Genomic DNA, 22303 nt, shown 5'->3' with positions numbered 1-22303 from the left:
GCAGGGAGGACGCCGTCCCAAAAAAAGAACCCGGGGCGGGTCTGGGCAGCACGAGCACCAGGTGCACGGAAAGGCGCATCGTGGGCCGTCGGGGACCCACCCGGCAGGCCCCCTGCGCACCCCCCCGCCGCGGATGCAGAGGAGCCGGAGCCCCCAGGTGCTGCGGGAAACTGTCCAGCGGGTCCCTAAAGCGCGAATCAGAGTCTACACGTGATGCAGCAAAATGCAAGCAGCCATCACAGAGAAACGGGCACCGACACCGGGGCACCGGTCAGAGTCGCCAAAAGGTGGACACGGCCCAAATGCCCACGCGCGGATGAACGAATGAGCAAAACACCGCCCATCCACACAAATGACTGCGACTCGGCCCTAAACAGGAAGGAAGCTCGGCCACCCGCTACAGCACAGCGACCCTCAAAAACACGCGCCACGTGGGAGAACCCGGACACAAAAGGGAAGTAACACGTGACTCCACCTTCAGCACGGTCCGCGCACACAGGAAGCGGACCGTGGCCAGGGGTGGGGGTGGCCGCTGCTGGGCACGGGTTTCCCCATCACGGGGTGATGGACACGCTGTAACGTGGACCGCGGTGGTGGCCGCAAACTCGGGGAGTCCACGCACTCTCCCACCGCCCGAACCGGCGACACCGCGAGCCCCGGGCTACGTGGCCAGAGCAAGGGGGGCCTCCCGGGACGGGGGCCCGGACACGCGGCCGGGCCCCAGCAGTCCTGCCGGCGCCCAGTCCTGGCACGGACGAAAGAGCCGCGGGCAGGCCGTCCACTGACGGGACGACGCGGCCACCTTCCAGTGCAAGTGCTCCCGGGCGCGGAGGAGGAGACCACGCGGCTGCACGACCCGAGGACCGGATCGTGGCCAGGACGCAGCTCCCGACGCCGCTCCTGAGGACAGAACACCAGCGTGCAGAGCGCGGCGTGCAAGCCAAGGGCCACCCTCCGGTTTCTTCACTTCTGATATGCTTACAGTCACCACACGTTACTTTCGTATTTGAGGGGTTTTTAAGTTTGCTTATTTACTTTGGGAGAGAGAGCAGGAGGGGCAGAGAAAGAATCCCACGCAGGCTCTGTTTTGTCAGCACGGAGCCTGACGCAGGGCTCGATCTCACGGTTCGCGAGTTTGTGACCTGAGCCGAGACCAAGAGTCGGACGCTTAACCGACCGAGCCACCCAGGCGCCCCCACTTTCGTAATTTGTAACTTCGTGTTCAAAACTTGAAGCAGAGACCGTGACAGCTCTCGGACGCGGTGCAGCACGCTAACCACCGGCCGCTACAAGCCACCGTGAGAGGCGAACGGGGAAAACTCTGCGGAGGGTACGACGGCGGCCCCCCGGGCCCCTCCCGCGGCAGCAGCTGCTACCGACGGGCCGGGCCGAGAGCGACGCTTCAAACACGCCTCGACGTGCACGCACACCCACACCCACACACACCCACCCGCGCGCGGTGGCCCCAGGGCTGGACGGTGTGGCCCACAGGACGCTCCCACTGACACAGGGACCGGCACTGTCGGTGGAACCCTCCACGATCACAGACTTGCAGCAGCCAAATTCACACTTGAAATGTGGTTCCTGTGGCTAAATCACTGCATTTTTAACATCACTTAATTTTAAACCGCACGCGTAGCTGGTGACGTTTGCGGGCAGCACGGCTCCACGGAAGCTTCGAGGTCCCTGCTCTGAAGCAAACATAACGCTGACACATATACGTGATGAGACGGTGCACACAGAAAGGGAGGAACGTGTCACCCACCCCGCCTGTGACGATCAGCACAGACACCCACGCTCAAGGAGTGTGACAGCACATTAAAGGCTCACCCCTCACAACCAACCGCGTGGACTATCCCGCGAATGCACAGAAGGCTCCACCGGGAAAGCGGCCGAGGCAACTGGCCGCACCAGCAGCTCAGAGAAATCGGCCGATTCTCGTCACAGGTAACGGGACAGCCGGGACCCCGGTCCAGCCGCAGCCACACGGCTTGCAAGTCCCGCTCCGGGCGATCACGCCGGCGTCTCCTGGACCCGCCAGGGAGCTGGAGCGGGCAGCAAACCGCCACCCCGGAGCCCAGACAGACAGGAGAACACTCGAGTCGCGGCGCAGACCTGCTCTCCCGGAGAAGATGCTGGAACCAAAGCCTATAGCGGGGCACCAACGGTCAGCTGTGACCTGGGGGAAGCTGAGCACGGACGAGTGTACAGAGGAGCCCTCGGGACCACATCGAGGAGGCCCCACGCTGTGGTGGGTTCTCCCTCCAGGTAGCCCGGCACGTGCTCGTGGTCTAGGTTGGAGAAGGATCCCTGGAGAAAGACCCCTCCTGGCGCCGGCCGGGGGACGGGGGGAGCAGCCTCGGTGAAATACACCCAGCGCCCTCTCCACACCGAAAGCCCGCCACGCCGGGGAAGGGGGGTCACCCGGGCCCAGGCCACCCCTGGAAAGGGCGCCTCCCCCCAACCTGCCTGCCTACGGCCCCGAAGGAACGGGGGAGGGGTCACAGTGCAGGGACACAGGCGCAGCCACAGTCCGAGACGGGCCGCAGACCGCGGGGCGCTCCCCGCCCCCACGCCGTGCCAGCACAAGGCAGGGCTCTGGCGCAAGAGGGCGCGACACAGACCGCCTGTGAGCTGCCCTCACGGAGCCCCCGGGACACAGGCGAGGGCACCGGGGGACCACGAAGCCTCCGACGCCATGGCCGCGGCACGCCGTAAACACGGCCCAGGGCCACGTTAACAGAAGGCCTCACGCGACCTCAGCCCCTGGGACCCGACGCTTCAAGTCCAGCTCCCGGCAAAAAACTACCAGGCTGCCTAACAGGCGAGGGGAAAACAGTGCAAAGACGCAGAAAATGCGTCTGAGTCCCTCTCGGCTGGGACTCCGATTCCGGAACGCCAGAAAGCAAGCGCAGGGCACACGGAGGGTGCTGACGGACAGCCTGGAGGGCACACGGGGACGGACGGCCACGCGAGCAGCGCGGCAGAAGCTCTAAGAACGCAAAGCAGACGCTAAAATCAAACCCACTGTAACAACATGAAGAATGCCTCCGGCGGGCTCATCAACACGCCGCACACGCGGAGGGAGCGAGCCGCGAGCTAGAAGACCCGTCAGCGGAAACTTCCAAAACATAACGCTGAGAAGAACACTGACTGAAGGACAGAACGTCCAGGAATCATGAGACGATCTCACATGACGGGGTTTCAGGAAGAGCCAGAAAAGAGAGTGGAAAACACCTGCGGGGTCCTAAGGACCGAATTTTTCAATGAAGGACAAACACCAGACACAGACGCTCCCTCGCGGGGAGAGCACTCGGTGCCACTCCCCCCAGAACGGCTACTCGCAGGCACACAGGATCCAACGTGCACCAACCCGGGGACAGAGAGCATCTGGGAAGACGGAGGAAACGGGAACCCGGGCCGGATCATGGCGACCTTCCCGACAGCGACGCGAGCAAGCAGGCGGTCGGGCGGGAAGCTCCCCGCGGTGGGAGGGAGCACCAGCCACCCAGGACTCTGCGTCCAGCAAAACCATCTCTCAAAAGCCAAGTTGAAATAAAGGTGTTCTCACCTGGGAAAACTCATCACCAGGGGACAGGCCCTAAAAGTAACGTTTTAAAAAGTTCTCCAGGGAGAAGGAAAATTATACAGATTAGAAGAGTGGTTTCATTGGGGTGCCTGTGTGGCTCAGTGGGTTGAGCGTCCGACTTCGGCTCAGGTCACAATCTCACAGTTCGTGAGCTCGAGCCCCACATCAGGCCCTGTGCTGACGGCTCGGAGCCCCGGAGCCTGCTTCGGATTCTGTGTCTCCCTCTCTCTCTGCCCCTCCCCTGCTCTGTCAGGCTCTGTCTCTCTCTCCAACATAAACATTAAAAAAATTTAAAAAAGAAAAGAGTGGATTCGCATGAAGAAAGACAAAGAAGAAATAAATGAAACTTCTTCAATAAACTTCTGCAACCATTAATGTCAAGTTAACAGACCAGGAAGTGCCTGCACGTGCCCCACCCCTGTGCTCCCCGAGAACCCCTCCCTGGGGAGTCTGGGCGTCCGTGGAAATGATAAGATGTCACTCCCCTGGTCAGGGGACACCAGTGGCAAAGGTGGAAGGATTCGGCAGGTATAATTAAACCCCAAGATTAGTTGATCTTAAGTTCATCAGAAGGGGCGTTATCCTGGGTGGGTCTGCCCTTATCAGATGTCAGCTGGGCAATTTTCCAAGAGGCTCTAAAGGTCGGGGAGGGGAGGCCGAGCACTGGCTCTCTGCGGCCCGCCCTCACCTCTGCCGCAGCAAGGTGCTGACTGCCGACGTGGGCCAAACCCGGGGCGGCGCACTTCCCTCCAGATGAGGGCGGGGGCCCCCCCGCTCGGCTGCGCCCAGACGCCCACCCCCCAGAACCGAGAGGCGGGGCCACTGTGGAAGCCTGCACTTGTGCTGCTGTCACACGGGCAGAAAACTGACACACGTCCTCCGTGTTACGAACACGGGCGGGTTGCATACAACGGAACAGTTGGTGTCCCTCTGAACGCTTCGCCCACTCAGATTTTACTGTGAAATAAGGTCTCTGGGGAGGACTCCGATCCCACTGCGGGAGGAGCCTTGACCACGAGAGCAGCCATGTGGCCTGACGTCCCGCCCTTCCTCTGGCGCCTGCCTTTCTCAACTACGCGTTTCACGTTTGGGTGCAGACAGCCATCAACATTGCCTTAATTTACTGGTTTTCCGGTGGGTTTTCGTTTACTTTTTCATTCAACAACAAACATGGTTTACATTCATCTTCTCATGTGACTTCAGTTTATGACATAATTCTGTATTTTGGCTTTTTGAGTTAAATGTTTTCTTTATTCTTTCTTGTTCTGTAGCAACAGAGTCAAGTGTGACGGAACCATGTGTTAGAAAGGACACACAGCACACGCACTCACACCCTGGAGCCGGTCCCTGTCCTGTGGGGAAACGCTCACCCCCCCCCCCCCGCCAAGGTCAGGAACGGGGCAAAGACGCCGCATTTCCGTAACACCTAGACCAACACCAAAGAGATTAAGGAATAAGACGAAAGAGAGAGAGCAACCAGGAGGGTACAGGTGAGAGGACAGCATGTGCAAAGGACCAGGGTCGGCGATGAAACTAAAACAGACATAAAAGCACTGAGGAAAAAGTAGCAGGATGTAAAAGTGAGACCCAAAATCAACAGCTGTCCTAAACACAAACACTGGTCACCAGATGAGCTGAGGAGGAAACCCCACGACAACTGCAACACCGAACAAAGATGACGCTTAGGCACCAACGTTTAGCTGTGAAGATTCTGTGCACGAAAAGCAGCAGGACGCTCCTGGCGGAGGCGACGCCAGACTGGAGGCCACGGGACGACGCCCGCACCTCCCCCCACCCCGGGGAGGCTGGCCCAGCGCCATCCCGCACCCCTGGGCGAGGCCCCGCAGCCCCACTAGGCCAGCGGACTCCAAAGCTCACGGAAAACACACTATGACTCAAAGTCTGCCCGCCGCTGCTGAACAGAACCACACGCTCGACCACAACGAACGTCGAAAGGCACATGGGCGAGGGCTCGGCTGCCCGACGCCGAAGAACCGGACGGCAAAGCAAGACGACAACAGGTCTGATGGAGAAATGACCAAAAGACGCCAAGGGGGCTGACACGAGTGAGAGGCTCACCTCTGCGGACGAGAGCCGGGCAGCGGCTGGGCGGGGGCGCTCGTCCCCGCGTCCTTGCCCACGGCTGCGGCCCAACCCGCGGCACACCCACGCAGAGCCCCCCCCCCCCCCCCCCCGACAGTGCCACTCCCCACAGCCACCGCGGCGGCCGGAGAAAGCAGGGCAGGAGGCCCAGGGAGCCAGACGGGCCATGCCCCCCGCCCCCGCGGGAGCACATGCCACAGAAAAGCGGCAATGAGGGCGGCCGAGGCCCTTGGAGGCGACGGGGCCCGTGACTGCAGGCCCTACACAGACCCCCTTGTACCGGGGCCACATGAGCCCAGCCAGAGCCTCGTGTGCTCCATGAGAACCTCCCCCCCCCCCCCACCACTCTCCTGCAGCTCGCCCGGTGCCCCAGGCGGTGGCCTGGCCTCTAGCCTAACGCACCTCTGTCCCCCTCTCCCTCCCACCTGCGGGAGCCACCCCCACCTGACCCCGCAGTGGCTGCCTAAGCGGAAGACCGGACAGGGACCCCTCCCTCCCTCTCTCTGTCTCTCTGTCTCCCTGTCTCTCTCTGTGTCTGCCTTCGCTGCCTGACCCTTGTAGGCAGCGAACACGGCAAACGCTCACGAACACACTAACTACAGATGTGCAGTTAAGACCTGTAGAAGCATCTGGGGGCGCCTGGGTGGCGCAGTCGGTTGAGCGTCCGACTTCGGCTCAGGTCACGATCTTGTGGTTCACGAGCTCAAGCCCCACGTCCGGCTCTGTGCTGACAGCTCAGAGCCTGGAGCCTGCTTCCGATTCTGTGTGTTTCTCTCTCTGCCCCTCCCCCTGCTTGCGCTCAGTCTCTCTCTCTCTCAAAAATAAATAAAAACATTAAAAAAATTAAAACAAACAAAAAAAAAGACCTGTAGAAGCATCTGGAAAGAGGACTTTCTCAGGAAGGAAGCCAAGGTCTGGGCCGCAACGGGAAAGAAAGTGCCGGAAGCAGGAGCTGCTGTCACAGGAGGGAGCCCCCACCCACGGCTGAGGCCTGAGGAGGACGGGAACAGTCCCTTGCCGTGCTCACCTCTGGTGGGAAGGGGGGCCACAGGGACAGGCCTGCCGGGGGAACCCACCCCATTGTGACTCCCACCCCCACGTGCCGAACCCCATCCGGGTGGTGGCGTCCACGCAGCCGCTGGCTCGTGTGGCCCGGGCACAGCTGTCAGGAGGAGGGGCCGCAGGCTGGGCTCAGGGCTGCAAGCCGCCAAGGCCCGAGTCCTGCGGGCCGCATCCCGACAGGCTAGCACGAAGCCGGCCCGCGGTGGCGACGGGCCCCGTGTTCGCACACAGCGTATGCCAGCCCAGAAACTCCGCTTTCTCAAATACGCCCTTAAAACTTTCAAATACGAGTCATTTAAAACAATCGAGCGCCAGGGGCTCCCTAAGCCTGGGTGCAGAGCGGGCCAAGGCCTCCGGTCCGCACCACCGATGTCCCGGGAAATCCCACCCCTCGCCAGACGCCTAGCCCTGCGGAGGAAAACCATTTCCTTTCACGAGAAAGGAAGTCTTGCCTGCACGTTCAGAAACACTGAGGCTAAAAATAGTTTTGTGAAAGGAAGCGAAGGTGGGCCTTCCACCAGGAGAACGCGCACGGAGCGGTACAGGGCGGTCAGGGCCTCGCCGCGGAGGAGCAGGGACAGGGCCGCCCGCACCGCTCCTCCCCTCGGCCACCACTCCTTTCGCGGCAGCCGCCACGGCAAGAGCACCCAAAGTGGGAATGAAAACCGCAAGAGATCCTCCCACGGACGACGGCTCAGAAACGCGCCCTCTTCAGTTACGCACGAGGCAGGATCGTGCTCAGCATCTGGCAAAGACGCGCTCAGAACCCGTCGCCACTGGGAACAAGGCCTGGGCGAACCTGACCACGAACGAACATTTTCTCCTCAAGGGTGCCTGGGGACAAAATACACTTACAATGACAACGTACGGTCACTGAGGACTGACTTCTGAGAAACTAAGGTTTAATCGGGAATAACGGCCTATAAAAACCGAAATGACCCACCCCATGGACACCTTCCACCCAGGCCAGCCATCGGGGCTGAGGCCATTTCTCAGCAGAGACCTGCCCAGCCGGGCCCGCCTGCCAGATGCACAAACCAGAGAGGGCGAGCGCTGGACCGCGGGCACCCTAGCGACAGGTGGGAACGTGCCCCGTCCCGGAGCCGCACAGCCGCCCTGCCTACCCGCCCGTGGACAGGCCTCCCTGGGCCCCCGGTACTGCTCTTTCCATCAGGACTCTGCTCAGAATCCCCCACGGACGGGCGGGTGGCCGCTGCGGAGGGTGCGGCCCTCACCCCCACGGTCGGGACCCCGGGGCCTCACGGGCAGACATCTGAGACACCGAGGCCCCGCCGTCCGGTCCCGTCCAACCTCCGCAACGGCCAGCAGTCCACATGCCACCGCGTTCACACGGCTTCTCCGGGTTTGCAAAAGACCGTGAGCACGGCCCTTGTAATGTCACACCTGAGAGGCTGAACGCAAACCCCCTCAGACCGCAGAGCGGGCCTGGGGGGCTGGGCAGGAGTGAGGGGGTCATGCAGGGCACCCCCAGGTGCACAGGTGACGAAACCTGAACTCCAGCTCTAAGCACACGCCTGGGTTTGGGAACACAGATGCGCGGCAGCAGCAAAGTCCAGAACGCAGGCGGTGGGCTGCGGGAGAGGAGACCGCGGGCGGGGAGGGCCCAGAGAAGGGCGCCACGGCCTCCGTCGGGCACAGGCCGCTCTCGGGCCGATGCTCAAGGAGGCCGCTTCTCAAAGGCGAGTGCCGGGAGACCCGGCAGGGGAGGCTCAGAGCACGGCGGGCAGCCTCCGGTGCCGCCCGGGTCCCGTGCCCCGCGCCCCGTCGCCGCCCCCGCAAGACCGTGCGGTCGGTCGGGCAGCTTCCAAACTCCCACGTGACAGGGTGCAGACTCGGGACCCACCGTGCCCCACGTCCCCCACGAGGAGGCGCACCCACCACAGCCCGACGGAGAGCCCAGTGTCGCCATGTCCTCCGTGGAGGGCACCTGCCTGCCTCTGCCGGGGAGGCCCCGAGGCAGTAAGTGAGGGCAGAAACGCGGCTTCTTCCCATGGAGGGTCACCCTCTGGGGCCCCGAAGGGGAACACAGACCGGCCAGAGCACTCCAAGGCCAGCCTCTGGGAGCACTTTCCCCTGCCCGTTTCCCAAGTGACACGCTCACTTCCGATTCCCCAAGTATCCACACACAATAGTGGGACGTGGGTTTCAGAGACACGTGGCTCATCCCCGGCTGTGATCCCACAGAAGGACGGGGTCGCCCAGGGCTGTGAGGGGGTGAGCCTAAGCCGCCGTGACCCACGGGCTGCCTTCCCCAACCCGCAGCGCGGGGCCTCTGGCTCATGCGACTGCAGAGAGGGGTCCCCGGGGACCTCAGCTACGGTGGAGGAAGGCAGCACCCGGGGGGAAGAAATCACAGAAATGCAGAGTCTGGAGGGAAAAGCAGTGTGGTGCCTGAAGAACGTGAACACAGCCCGAGGTCCACGAAAACATGACAGAGGGGGGGCGCCTGTCGGTTAAGCGCCGACTTCGGCTCAGGTCACAATCTCGCGGTCCGTGAGTTCGAGCCCCGCGTCGGGCTCTGTGCTGACAGCTCAGAGCCTGGAGCCTGCTTCGGATTCTGCGTCCCCCTCTCTCTCTGCCCCTTCCCCGCTCGTGTGCTCCCTCCCTCTCTGTCTCTCTCTCTCTCCCTCTCTCACAAATAAACATTAAAAATAATAATAAAAAATAAGACGTGACAGGGAGAACGGGCCCCGCGCAGCTCAGGGCCACGTGCCCAGGCCAGCGCCCACCCCGACCACACGGAGGGGTCACAGGCTGAGCTTCACGCACAACTGCAGGTGACAAACAATAAAGCAAATCAAATGAAAAGCTGGCTCTTAAACAGGTTAATACAATTGATGAGCCGCTAGGCGGGTGAATCAGGAAGAAAAGGACACAGGTGACCAGCATCAGAAGTCAAAGGTGACCGATGCAGACGTTCAAAGAACAATGAGCACACGGGGACGTTTGAGCGTTATGTCAACAGGCTGAACAACTCGGGCGAAGGGAACACATGCCTCACCGAGTGGAAGGACACGCAGCGAAACAGAACCTTCTCTGTTAAAGAAATGCGGTTTGCACCAAAAACCTTCCTACGGAGCAGGGACGGGTTCTCCGGTGAGTCCCATCAACCGCCCCACCAACCTCACACGGCTCCTTCCCATTTGTTCTACGAAGCCAGCGCGGCGCCGATGGCAAACCCTGGCAAACGTGTTCGAAGGCACGGCGCAGAAAGAACCACGGCCCCGCGTGTGCACGTGTGTGAGCATGCCCACAGGCCACGTGCAGGAATACGTAAGGGAAAACCCAGCGTGACCGAGTGAGTTTGGCCCAGGGATGCCGCTCCGGTCTGGCACAGTTGAAACCGGCGGAACTCCCAAATTTACAGACTGAAGGGAAAACTACAGGATCGTGTCCATAGAGGCAGAACACGCATTTGACAGCTTTCCACAGCCTCGGCACACCCCCTCCCCCACCGCACCCGGCGCCTCCTCCCGTGGCACCCGGCACCCCCCTCCCCGGTGGCGCCTGCCACCCCCGTCCTGTGGCACCCGGCACCCCCCGCCCCGTGGCGCCTGCCACCCCCGGCCTGTGGCACCCGGCACCCCCCGCCCCGTGGCGCCTGCCACCCCCGGCCTGTGGCACCCGGCACCCCCCGCCCCGTGGCGCCTGCCACCCCCGGCCTGTGGCACCCGGCACCCCCCGCCCCGTGGCGCCTGCCACCCCCGACCTGTGGCACCCGGCACCCCCCGCCCCGTGGCGCCTGCCACCCCCGGCCTGTGGCACCCGGCACCCCCCCGCCCCGTGGCGCCTGCCACCCCCCGGCCTGTGGCACCCGGCACCCCCCGCCCCGTGGCGCCTGCCACCCCCGGCCTGTGGCACCCGGCACCCCCCGCCCCGTGGCGCCTGCCACCCCCGACCTGTGGCACCCGGCACCCCCTGCCCCGTGGCGCCTGCCACCCCCGGCCTGTGGCACCCGGCACCCCCCGCCCTGTGGCGCCTGCCACCCCCGACCTGTGGCACCCGGCACCCCCTGCCCTGTGGCGCCTGCCACCCCCCGCATTCCACTGCGAGAGGAGCACCCGCGCTCGCCCCCGGCCGGGCACGGAAGCAGAGAAGACAACGTGCAGTGGGCTGTGTCTGCAGGTGCTGACCGCGGACACACGGACAGAGGGGCCCCGAGGACTCGGCCAGCGTGGCCACCGGCTACAAGATCAATCCACGAGATCTGGTGCGCGTGTCTTTACAACAACAGCAGGTAACTGGAAAGTGAAACATTCGAAAATACTGTTGACGGTAAACTACCGCAAAAACCACAAATTATGTGGGAACGCGTTTAATGAAAGACACGCAAGACCTCTGGGCTGACAACCGCAAGAGATGCTCAGAGAAGCGAAGACCTGAGTAGAAGAAGACCTGCCACCCTCAGAAGCCCCAGGCTCCGCACCGGGAGACGTCAGTGCCCCCACGCTCGCGACGATCTGGGCGGCCCCGGCCGTAGTTCCGGCCGCTTCTGCGAAACGGACAAACTGTCTCTGACGCACACGTGCAAATGCAAAGGGCTGAGAACGCCCAAAGCAATCCGTGGAAGGACGGACAACGGAGCCGGGGGGCTCCCGCGGACGCCCAGCCTCACCATGAAGCTGTCGTGACCAGGACAGGTGGTCCTGGAGTCACATTCAATGAGCAGATCGATACAACAGAACAGTCAGAAAGAGACACACACGGACTGATCTTCAACCAAGGCGCCAAAGCAACCCACCGGGGAAGACAAACTTATCCACCCACGGCGGTGAGCTAGCCGGCGCCCGTGGGGAAAGGCACACCTCCACCGTACCGACTCACACACAAAAATTAACTCGAGATGAAAACCCTAAGTGTATGTGGATCCTGAGAAACTTAACGGAAACCCATGGGGGAGGGGAAGGAAAAAAAAAAAAAAGAGGTTAGAGTGGGAGAGAGCCAAAGCATAAGAGACTCTTAAAAACTGAGAACAAACTGAGGGCTGATGGGGGGGTGGGAGGGAGGGGAGGGTGGGTGATGGGTATTGAGGAGGGCACCTTTTGGGATGAGCACTGGGTGTTGTATGGAAACCAATCTGACAATAAATTTCATATATTAAAAAAAAAGAAAGAAAACCCTAAGTGTAAAAGATAAAACCACACAGCTAAAGAAAGCAACAGGAATGGGGCGCCTGGGTGGCTCAGTCGGTGAAGCGTCCGACTTCGGCTCAGGGCATGATCTCATGGTCTGCGAGTTTGAGCCCCGCATCGGGCTCTGTGTTGGCAGCTCAGAGCCCGGAACCTGCTTCGGATTCTGTGTCTCCCTCTCTCTCTGCCCCTCCCCTGCTCACATTCTGCCTCTCTCTCTCTCTCTCAAAAAGAAACATTAAAAAAAAAAAAAAAAAAAAGGCAACGGGAAGAATGTCTTCCCAGCTCGGCAGCCGGCAGACTTCTAGGGTAGAGGGAGCAACAGTCGTGAAAAATCCTGATTAGGAACCGCCGGTCACCGAGGTCACCATCAAGAAAACGAGCAGGCGAGCGCCACAGTCTGGGAGACAGAAGCGCACAACAGGTGTGTGACAGAGGACGGGCGTCTGGATACGAAAGGAACTCCTCCAAATCAGTAACAAAAAACAATTCAGTCGGAAACAGGCAAAGGACGGGACCAGAGAACTTCACCGAAAACCAACCAACCAAGCAACAAAATGGACACGCGGACGGCCAACGAGCGCCCAAAACAGGCTCCAGGTCACGACCACCCCGGCGAGCCTGAGGTGACAAGAGCCACCAGGGCCCACACCGCTGGCGGCACACGAAACGGCACGTTCGCTCCGGGAGAAGTTCCACGGCGACACAGCAGTTCCACTCCCAGGTGCGAGGACCTGAAAGGAACGGAAGCGTGTGCCCAAAACACGCATACGGGGAAGTTCACAGAGTCTGCTCGCGACGAGCAAGACGTTACAAACGAGCAGCCCCGTGAGCGTCAGCCGGAGGACAGCCGGACAGCCCGCAGCGCGGCTGGAAGCCGTGCGAGGAGCGCTGCCCGCGACACGAGGGCGCAAGCTCGGCGCAGGCAACGACAGGACGCTGTGTCCAAAGCACGTGCAGGAGGCCGAGGCGACGGGGCGCAGCCCGCGTGTGGCCCGCTGGCGGGACGTCCCAGGACAGGCTAAACGGGGCCGGAGGGAAACGGGGGCCCGGCTCCCTGGCGGGGAAGGGCGGGGGAACCTTCTGGGATGACAGCTGCGCTCTACGTCTTGATAAAGGTTCGGGTTGGCCGAGACCCAGCAAATGTGTGTTTAAACGCGCACTCTGGGGCGCCTGGGTGGCACCGTCGGTTGAGCGTCCGACTTCAGCCAGGTCACGATCTCGCGGTCCGTGAGTTCGAGCCCCGCGTCGGGCTCTGGGCTGAGGGCTCAGAGCCTGGAGCCTGTTTCCGATTCTGTGTCTCCCTCTCTCTCTGCCCCTCCCCCTCCCCCGTTCATGCTCTGTCTCTCTCTGTCCCAAAAATAAATAAACGTTGAAAAAAAAAATTAAAAAAAAAAAATAAACAAAAAAAAAATAAACGCGCAATCTTCGCCGCATGTAAATGTTGCGTCAAAAGAAAATCCAAACCGATACTGAACTCCAGCTAATGACACTGCTACTCGAGTATTTGGGAACGAGTATACTGACGTCTGCAATTTCCTCTGAAACACATAAAAGGACAGAACGACTCATGGATGAAAAGACGGATCAGTAGGTCATAAAACAAGGACAGGAACACGTTAATGACAGAACCAGCTGGTCGATACGTCAGTGTCAATGGCAAAGTTCTTTCAACTTTATTAGATGCTGGGAATCTTACGATAAGCGTCGTGAAAGAGTTTAAAAATAAAAGATAAAAGGCTGAACTGGACAGTCTGTGAGGCCCTTTCCATGACTCTCGCCACAAAGAACGGCCGGCTCCAGGGGGCCACAGACTTTTGTTTTGCTTTTCCTCAAACAGAATCGACTACAGGCCGCCAGACCCTTGCTCTCACACCGAGGCACAGCCCCTAAACCTCGGCGAAAGCTGATCCGGCCCAACCCCAGGGGCTGCAAGTGAGGCCCAGCAGCAGCAGAGTGTGGCCACAGGGTAGGGCCTCCCCGGGCAGGGGCAGTGGGAGCTGCCCTCTGTCACCCCTGGACAGCTGCAGGCCAACGAGGGAGACCAAGAGTCAGGAGCCACAGAAAATCAGGGTCGTGAAACGGCAAAGCCCAAAACATCCTTTCTCCGACAATCAGACATGCTAATTCTGAGTCTCGGGAGGTTTTTGTTTTTTCTTTAACCTTAAAATTCAAGTTCAAAATAACTTAAGTCTAAAAATAGGGCCCCTGTAAAATAAACACGTGCAAAATCCTTCTCGCTGGCAACCATCATGGAGCCACGCCCTGGGCAGCGCTGAGTGTCACATGCCCCCCCCCCCCCCCCCCGCCCTCCGCAGGGTCCCTGTGCTGCAGGAGACGGACAGGGCTGGAGGCTGGGGACGCGCACAAGGCTCCCCAGCCTCGGGCAAGGCTGGTTCACAGCCAGAGCCACCGCCAAAGCCCTGTGCTCTCCAGCTGGGCTCCACAGGCTGCATCGGGAGGCAGGCCCTGGCTGGTAAGCAGACCGTGACAGACAGCATTCCCCGGGGAACAAACTCACCCTTCCCCATGTGCCGGGCACACTGCCAGCCTTGACCCACTTTAGTCCTCGACTCGGTGAGTCAGGGGCCCGGAACCCTCGCCCTCCTGTTGGCCTCCAGCCAGGCGTGGGGGACAAGACGGAGTCCCCATCTGCGGCCCAGGATACCCAGAGAACCCGAGGTGTGGCAATTGATGGACGGACAGGCAGCCTTTGACCGTGTTTTGGGCCAGGAGCGAGGCACACGGGCCTGCAGAGTGGGTGCCCTGGGTGGGGTGAACCAATCACCGTGAGCCCTGGGGCTGCCCACAGACCAGCTCTGGGCCACCCGTGGCCTCAGCCAACTTGACCCCAGGCTGGAGGCTGGAGGTATGAACATAGGGTTCGGGGTCACCACACCTGGCCCGTGGAACACAGGGCCACTGGTACCTATGCCTGTAGGCCATGGGGCCAGTGACATCTGACCTATAGGTCATGGGGTCAGTGACACCTGCCCTGCAGGCCGTGGGGACACAGACACCTGACTTGTAGGCCGTGGGGCCATGGGGTTACTGACACCTGTCCAGCCAGGCTGTCCCAGTGCATGAGCTGGTGGGGGACAGGGGACGGATGCAGATAGACACCACCCAGGCGCTCCAGAGAGCCCTGGGGGAGAAGCTCGGTCAGAGCTAGAAGAGGCAGGACAGGGCCTGGGCAGGTGAGGCTGTCATCAGGGACAATGGGGGTGCAGAGGAGGGGCCAGATGAGAACTGAGGGGTGTCGATATTCTCCAAAAGCCTGAAACACACATTTTTACAAATCTTATCAGATATCCAAAGCAAAACCAACAAACATTTTCCCGCAAAGAAATTATAAGTGAACTCAGAAAACATGTGCTTTTCCAGGTTACTATTTTTTTAGATTTTTTTTTAAAGGTTTGTTTATTTTTGAAAGAGACAGAGAAAGAGCAAAATTGGGGGAGGGGCAGAGAGACAGGGAGACACAGAATCCGAAGCGGGATCCATGCCCTGAGCCGTCAGCACAGAGCCTGATGCAGGGCTCGAACCCACGGACTGTGACATCACGACCTGAGCCGAAGTTGGATGCCTAGCCGATGGAGCCACCCGGGCACCCCCCAAGTTACTATTAAGGAAAGAAAAGGAACATGAGGAAGTAACGAGAGGAGGAGGGCACCAACTCGGGTCACTCGGGACAGGCACCGCCCTGAGAAACGCCACCCGCCCCCGGAGGCAGAAACTTCCCAGCAAGAGTAAGAAAGGCCGTGAGCTGTGCAAACACGGTCCCCATGCTGGCGACGGGCAGCAGGCCAGGGAGGAGCCCAGAGCGCCTTCCTGAAACGAAGTGGTCACTCGAGCCCAGGAGACTCCTTCCCGTCCCGCTTTTGTCGAGAGGCCAGGCTCCGGTCCCCATGAGGCTGTGGCCTCGGTGTCCGTCCGGGAAGCACGGGCCCCGCAGGAAGCCGGCTCTCACAGGGCCCCCAGGACGAAGAACACAAAACACATCTCCGACGACAACTCCGCTGAACGTGGGTGTGGATGCACCTCTCTGCTCAGGACGCCCAGGGCAGTGCAGGGCAACCGCGGGCACCCTTCACGACAGGGAGCAAAAGCCTGAGGGCAGGTGCTTAAGGAAGACAGTCGTGAAAATTATGAATTCTGCGTCCTCCACCCACACACACACAGGACTGTGGAAGGGCAGCCTGGAGCCTGCGACACCCACGGCCCGGAGGACACGAGGCCGCCAGAGGCCCACAGGTGACCACCCTTCCCGGAGCAGGCAGGCTCGACTCTCCGGACCCGGAGTCGGGGCACCTGCTTCCACACCTCCCTCTGCCCACTGCTGGCACCCAGTTCCCCTCCTGTCGCGCCCTGCTTCTACCGGGGCTCACGTCACGGCGGCCGCCCCTAACAAGGGAACGTGCTCCGTGACCTCACTTCCCGCAGGCACTGCCGCCCCAGGGGCACCGACGGCCCCCAGCTGCTCCCCCAGAGCCCGGGAGCTGCCCCGCCCGCACGGCCTGCTCCCCCGTGCAGATGCTAGTGCTGCCAGGGGAGCCACACCCGCGGGGCAGGCCCTGCGACCCGCGCCCTGTCCCCAGGAAGAGACTGGCCCGAGGCCCCAGGGCCACCGGGAGTGGCTGCAGGACGTGAACCCAGGCAAGGCGCCGCGGCCAGAGGTGGGTGGGAGCTCCTCGGCAGGCCTTGCGAAACCCCTGCCAGGGCCACGGGCCCCACAGCCAGAGGGTCCTGCCCCAGACCCCGCCCCACCCCACCCCCACCGCGTCCCCGTGCACACTGGTGACAGGCCTCGCCCCTCCATACATTCTCCCTTCCCCTCCCCCCCCCCCCCCCCCGGGCCTCCACCATGCCCCAGACTAGGGGTCTCTCTCCTCCGGTTTCCGACGGGAGGGGCGCAGCGGCACGTGGTCACAAGGGCGCACCGACAGGTTCCATGCAGACACGCGCAGCGTCTGTAAGGCTTTCATTGGCCCTACGCGCACCACCACAAAGATGTGAAGCACACTCCGCGGCCACGTTTCGTCCCGGAGGGAGGGGAAGCCACCCGATTTCGGTCACGTACAAGGTCACGTTTCACAGCATTTGAAACAGACACAACACGAGGGTCCCATCTGCCTTCACTGATGCAGAATCAGAGTCTGGAGACACGGTGTGGGTACAACTCTTGTCCCAAACTTTTAGAGTTAGATTCCTGCTTTTCTTCTTTCCATTCAAGGGCAATATTAAGTCCAAATCAAAACAGTGCTGAGTGAGGCGAAATGGCCGACACGTGGCCAAGATGCCCACCAGAAAACTGACCCAGAAGTCTGTCAGTGCTCCTCGGGGCACAACCTGAGTGCAGCCACCGAGCCCTCCGGGACAGGAAGCCCGTGCTCCCCTCTCAAATCGGGAGCTGGACGGCTGCCCAGGAGCAAACGTGGCTGCAACGAGAGACAGAAGTGACCGAGGAGGACACAGGGTACTGGCCGGCATACAGGAGAAGCGCGCGGGAAACCACCCGGCCCCTGGCCGCAGGCGCCGCGCCTTCTCCGAGACAGCAATGGCCGTACTGGGCTCTGGCAGGCCCTGGCTCTGCCAGTTCTTGCCCACCCGGCCGCCCCTCCACGGCCCCGCGGCCCTCCCTGGGGTCCCTGCCCCACACGCGTCTCCTGCCCCGCTCCCGAGGGGGCTGGGCTCTGACGCCAGCCCCCAGGTCAGATGCACTCTTGGCACCAAAACACGGGCTCCCCCTGGTCACATCCACCCCGGGGCTCAGGCCCCAGATAAACGTGGGACACACAAAGTGGCGAGCCCAGAGAAAACACTGGTGGGGACTCACAAGTCCCCAGCGCCTCCCTGGCCCCACGTCTCTCATGTAAATTTAACCTTAGACACAAATTAGAATATCCGAGCTAGCTTGTAGGATGCCCAGAGGACTATGCAGACACATGCAGTAAACCGAATCACTTCACCAGACGGGGCTGCAAGACAACAGCGGGTTCCACGGCTCCGTGGGCGGGCTGCCTGCTCTTCAGGCGCAGCGGCCCTATCTGGAATGCCCTCGCGCCTCCCACGTTGCTTCTGCTCCTGTCTCAGCCGGAATCCCACGCACACGCGTCGACGCCCTTCCAGGCCTTGAGGAGCCCGCTCACAGAGCCCCCCAGGGGCCGCGGCACGCGGGGTTTCTAGACTGAAGGTCCGGGTCCGCCGGTGAGCTCACGTCCGCACGGTGGGTTGCGGGCAGCAGGTGGAGGAGGACGGACCCAGGAGAGCCCATCCCCACAGCACGGGAGACTCCGGTGCAGCGGTGGGGTGGCAGGCGGCCCACCTCGGGCCTTAGGACAGAACCCAGACTCGTCCAGCGTGCGCCCCCCCCTTGGGCACTGGCGAGACGTGGACCTGTGCCGAAATTAACTTAGCTCACGAGGCAAACGCTTATTGCTGAAATGTAACCCGTGCAGTCTGCATTCCAGGACAATCTAGAATACTCTAACATGCACACTGCTAGCCCATCGGGTGGAAAACGCACAGACCTGCACCATGTGCAGTGCAGGCCCCCCGGAGCAGGACAGAGTGTGGGGTGGGAGAGGGACACAGGGCCAGGGGATGATGCTCCAGCCTGGACCCTCCCCAGCCACCGAGGCCTCGGGGAGCTGCCCACAGCCGGGGCACTGAGGCAAGAGGTGTCTCCCTCCTCCCATCCAGGGCTGGGCCCCACAACCCGCGGGCGCTATCCGCACTCATGTGTCACCCCGTTCTGAACCTACCCTTCACTCAGCAAACACAGCCAAACCTACAGGCCTGGGGCTCCACCCCCTGGGCCGCACAGGACAAGCGCGGGTCCTCGGGGGAGGGGACCGGACCGCTGGGCAACCCCGCCTCCGCTCTGCACCCTGACGCCGCATACAGCCTCTACCAACGCGGCCGGGGGCGCGCAGGCAAGGGCAGAAACTGCAGTGAAGTGGGGTGGAGGCACCATGGAAGAGACCGAATCTGCGGGGCCAGGGGCCGGGGTGGGCAGCAGGGAGAAGTCACGTCCCCAGACAGGACGGTGCCATGGGAACGGAACGGTCCACGGGTTCTAAGATTCACGAGAGCCACAGCGGCAGTTAGGTCAGATGGCTCCGTGGCGGTGAGTTCGAGAAGGAAGAAACCAAGGAGAGGCAGCTTTGCCGTCACACTGCAGGCCTACTGCCGTCACGTCCCTGTGGCCCCTGAACACCTGACAGCAGGGGCAGGCCCCCAGAGCGCACACACTCTCTATTTTCTGGTCAGCCATGCGGCTTCTGACCCCGAAAAACCACGGCGCCCCACCTGCTTCCCCACAAGCCACCAGGACAGTCGCCAAATGGGTCCCTCAAATTAAAGGGGGGAAACGGACTCCCTCGGCCTCCGCTCACTCCCTGGGCCAGCCCCGCCCTTCGGTAGACAGACCCACCGTCCTGGCGGGGCTCAGACACCGTCTACCGCGGCGTCTCGATGCACCCGCGTCTCCGCAGAAAGCGGCCACATTCGAAGTCCGCGGAGCCGCCGTCCCTTCCGAAGGGGCTTTCCTTCTGCTTCCTTTCTACTCCCACGTGCAAACCTTCCACCCTTCGGAGACCAAGATCCTCCATCTGCCCGACGAAGGCACCCCGCCTCTGCTCCGGCCGCGCTTTCCTCCCTCCTTTCTGACAGGTATAGGAGTAATGGTGCGCCCTGCAATTGATCCCTGGGACCTGATGCAACCGGGTGGAACGCCGCCCCCTTAGGATTGATTTGCTGTCGGGACTGGCGGGGGGACTCGGCGTTCTTTTCCACCAGGGCTTCCACACCATTCCACACACCAAGTAAGCTGGCTCCTCTGGCTGAGACGCGGCCCTTGTCCCACGCCAAGTCCCCACAGGCTGGCGTGCCCCTTTCCCAGCTCCGAAGGCCTCACTCACCTCTCCCTGTCTTCCGCAGTTTTACTGAGACGCCACTGACAAAATGCTGCGGAAGGTCGGGGTGAGCGACGTGGTGACCCGGGCATGTGGTGTCATCGTCACGGCAAGGTGAGCTGACGTCCAGGCCTCACAGCTTCAGGTGCCACCTTGTCGTGCCAACTCGCAGGATCTGCTCTTCAAGTGCTCAATGCAGCGCCGCTAACCGGCCGCCTGACCGCCCTGCGCACCGCCCCCAAACTGCTCGGACTTCCACGGCCTCGTGACCAGGCGGGAGCCCCCGCTGAGGCAGCCCTTCGCGTGGCTCTTCCTTCTCAGAATTCGCCCGGCTGCCACACACACGTCCACCTGCCCGTCCCACGTCATCAAAGCAGTGCAAACGCATCCACCCCGGAGTGGCCCAGGGCCATCCTGCTTCCCTCTGCGTCTGGCCCGGGCGGGCACGAGGCTCAGCCTAGACACAACCCAGGGAAAGTGTTGAGCCTTCTGGGAAGACCCCCCGCCCCCCCATCACAGGAAAGCTGCATGTGACCCCAGGGGAGTAATGAGCCAGATCCTGTTACTCAATACCATTCTCCAATAAAAGCAGCAGACCCCAGGAGAACTGGCTGACTCCAGGGAGGGGGCAGGGAAAACACAGGACGAGTCAGCAAGTTCCCAAAAGACAGCGGATGCACACGTACTCGGGGCCAAGTGAAGGAGTCCAGCGGCCAAATCTGGGGCACCCCGAGCCCCTCCAGGCAACGGCTTGGGCGCCCCCCTCAAAGGGCAGCCCACTCACCCCCACGTGTGGGGTGCACTTGGTGACTGGACGGTGGAGAGGTGGCGGGCACCCCGGCAACGTCTGTCTTCTTCCCAAACGCCCACAAACCCAGGCTCATCATGAGAAGGCATCTGACAAACCCAAGGTGAAGGACACCCACAAAGCACCGAGCAGTCTCCTCAAAGTGTCCAGAACATGGACAACAAGAGGGGGAAACTGTCAGGGTCCAGAGGGGACAGAGGAGGCGGGACGACCGCACGTGGTGCGGTGCCCTGGACCGGGTCCTGGGACAGAACAGGCTCGTTTCTGGGACACCTGCTAAGAACCAAGTCAAGTCTGTGGCTCAGTCAATGGTGTCGTGCCAACGTGAATTCCTCGGCTTTGACAAAGGTGCCATAGTGCCACGAGACGCTCCTCTGAGGGGGGGGGCACAGGGTCTCCAGTCCCTTCTGTGCCACCAATTACCCCAAACTAAAAAGTAATATATCCCCAAATATAAAAGATCCCAAATTCTAAGAAGCTGCATCAAAGTTGCCCAAAGATATGGGGAGGGGGGCTTCCTGTGTCACCCCCCTGCCCTCCGGCAACCAGCAGCTTGCTCTCTGTATCTGAGTCCACTTCTGTTTTGTTCATTTGTTTATAGATTCCACATACACACGAAATCATATGGTATTTCTCTGACTTCTTGCACTCAGCATAATGCTCTCCAGGCCCTCCGTGTTGTTGCAACGGCAAGATTTGCCTCTTGTTTATGGCTGAGTAGTATTCCACGGTGTGCACACATATTCTTTGCCCAGTCGTCTATGGATGGACAACGCTGGGTCGCTTCCGCGTCTTGACTACTGTGAATAACGCTGCAGCCACCATGAGGGTGTATGTATCTTTCTGAATAAGCGTTTCCATTTTCTTTGGGAAAAAATGGGGTTGTCGTTTGGGGTTTTGGCGGGGGGGGGTGTTGGTGTGCTTCCTTCCCCCCCCCCCCCCGCCCAGTGTCTCTCCTTTCCAATTTTGCAGGATGCGGTGTGAGAATCTGACAGTGGCATCCAGGCTTTATCAGAGGGACAGTACCACAGGCACAGGGAGGCGTGGGAACTGAGACGTGGGGGAGCTGGGCCCGGACGGCGTGCCGAACTGCCCTGCACACTTCCCGCCCTGTGTGTGACCAGGGAGGGATTCTGTCACTCGTAACCATCAGCATCCTGACACCGTGTGTTTCCCAGAAGATCAGTTAGATTTAAAGATCAGCAGAAGTGACTACCTCTTCGTAAGTTACGTCTTTGCGTTCGCAAACGGGCAGTGTCTCCACGGACCGTCACCGCTCTCTGCGACTGTGTCGAAGCTGCCTTCACACAGAGGTCAGAGTGCCGGACTCCACGCCTGTGCGTTTCGTCATCACAAACGGGATCCCTTCTGCTTACTGTCTGGATGTATAAGAACTTGTACGGATTAATCACTAAAGGCTTTCACTGCGTATCACAGGTTTTCAGTAAATCCACTTGAGTTTCCCAGATGCATAATCACATTTATCAATAATTCTCCTTCCTTTCTGATACTTCAGGATTTACAGTCTCTTCTTGTTTAATTACTGATTTCAGTAGTTAAAGCTTCTAGAAAATGTTTAAATAAACACATTTATGTCAAGCATCTTTGTTTTGTTCAACTTCAACTTTTATTTCCGTATTCCCAAAACAGTATTAATGAAATATTACATGTTTCA

The 22303-nt window shown here is 60.8% G+C and overlaps 1 protein-coding gene across 2 annotated transcripts in view; it reads right to left on the bottom strand.

Annotated features, from left to right (window-relative positions):
- The window catches only part of INPP5A (inositol polyphosphate-5-phosphatase A), a 175091-nt gene that overhangs the window by 130039 nt on the left and 22749 nt on the right, over window positions 1-22303 (bottom strand). The gene's annotated exons all lie outside the window — the stretch shown is intronic.

The sequence above is a fragment of the Prionailurus viverrinus genome, chromosome D2 (genome assembly GCF_022837055.1).
Source record: "Prionailurus viverrinus isolate Anna chromosome D2, UM_Priviv_1.0, whole genome shotgun sequence".
In the NCBI taxonomy this organism is placed as follows: domain Eukaryota; kingdom Metazoa; phylum Chordata; class Mammalia; order Carnivora; family Felidae; genus Prionailurus; species Prionailurus viverrinus.
This window is presented reverse-complemented; position numbering and strand designations above follow the sequence as displayed.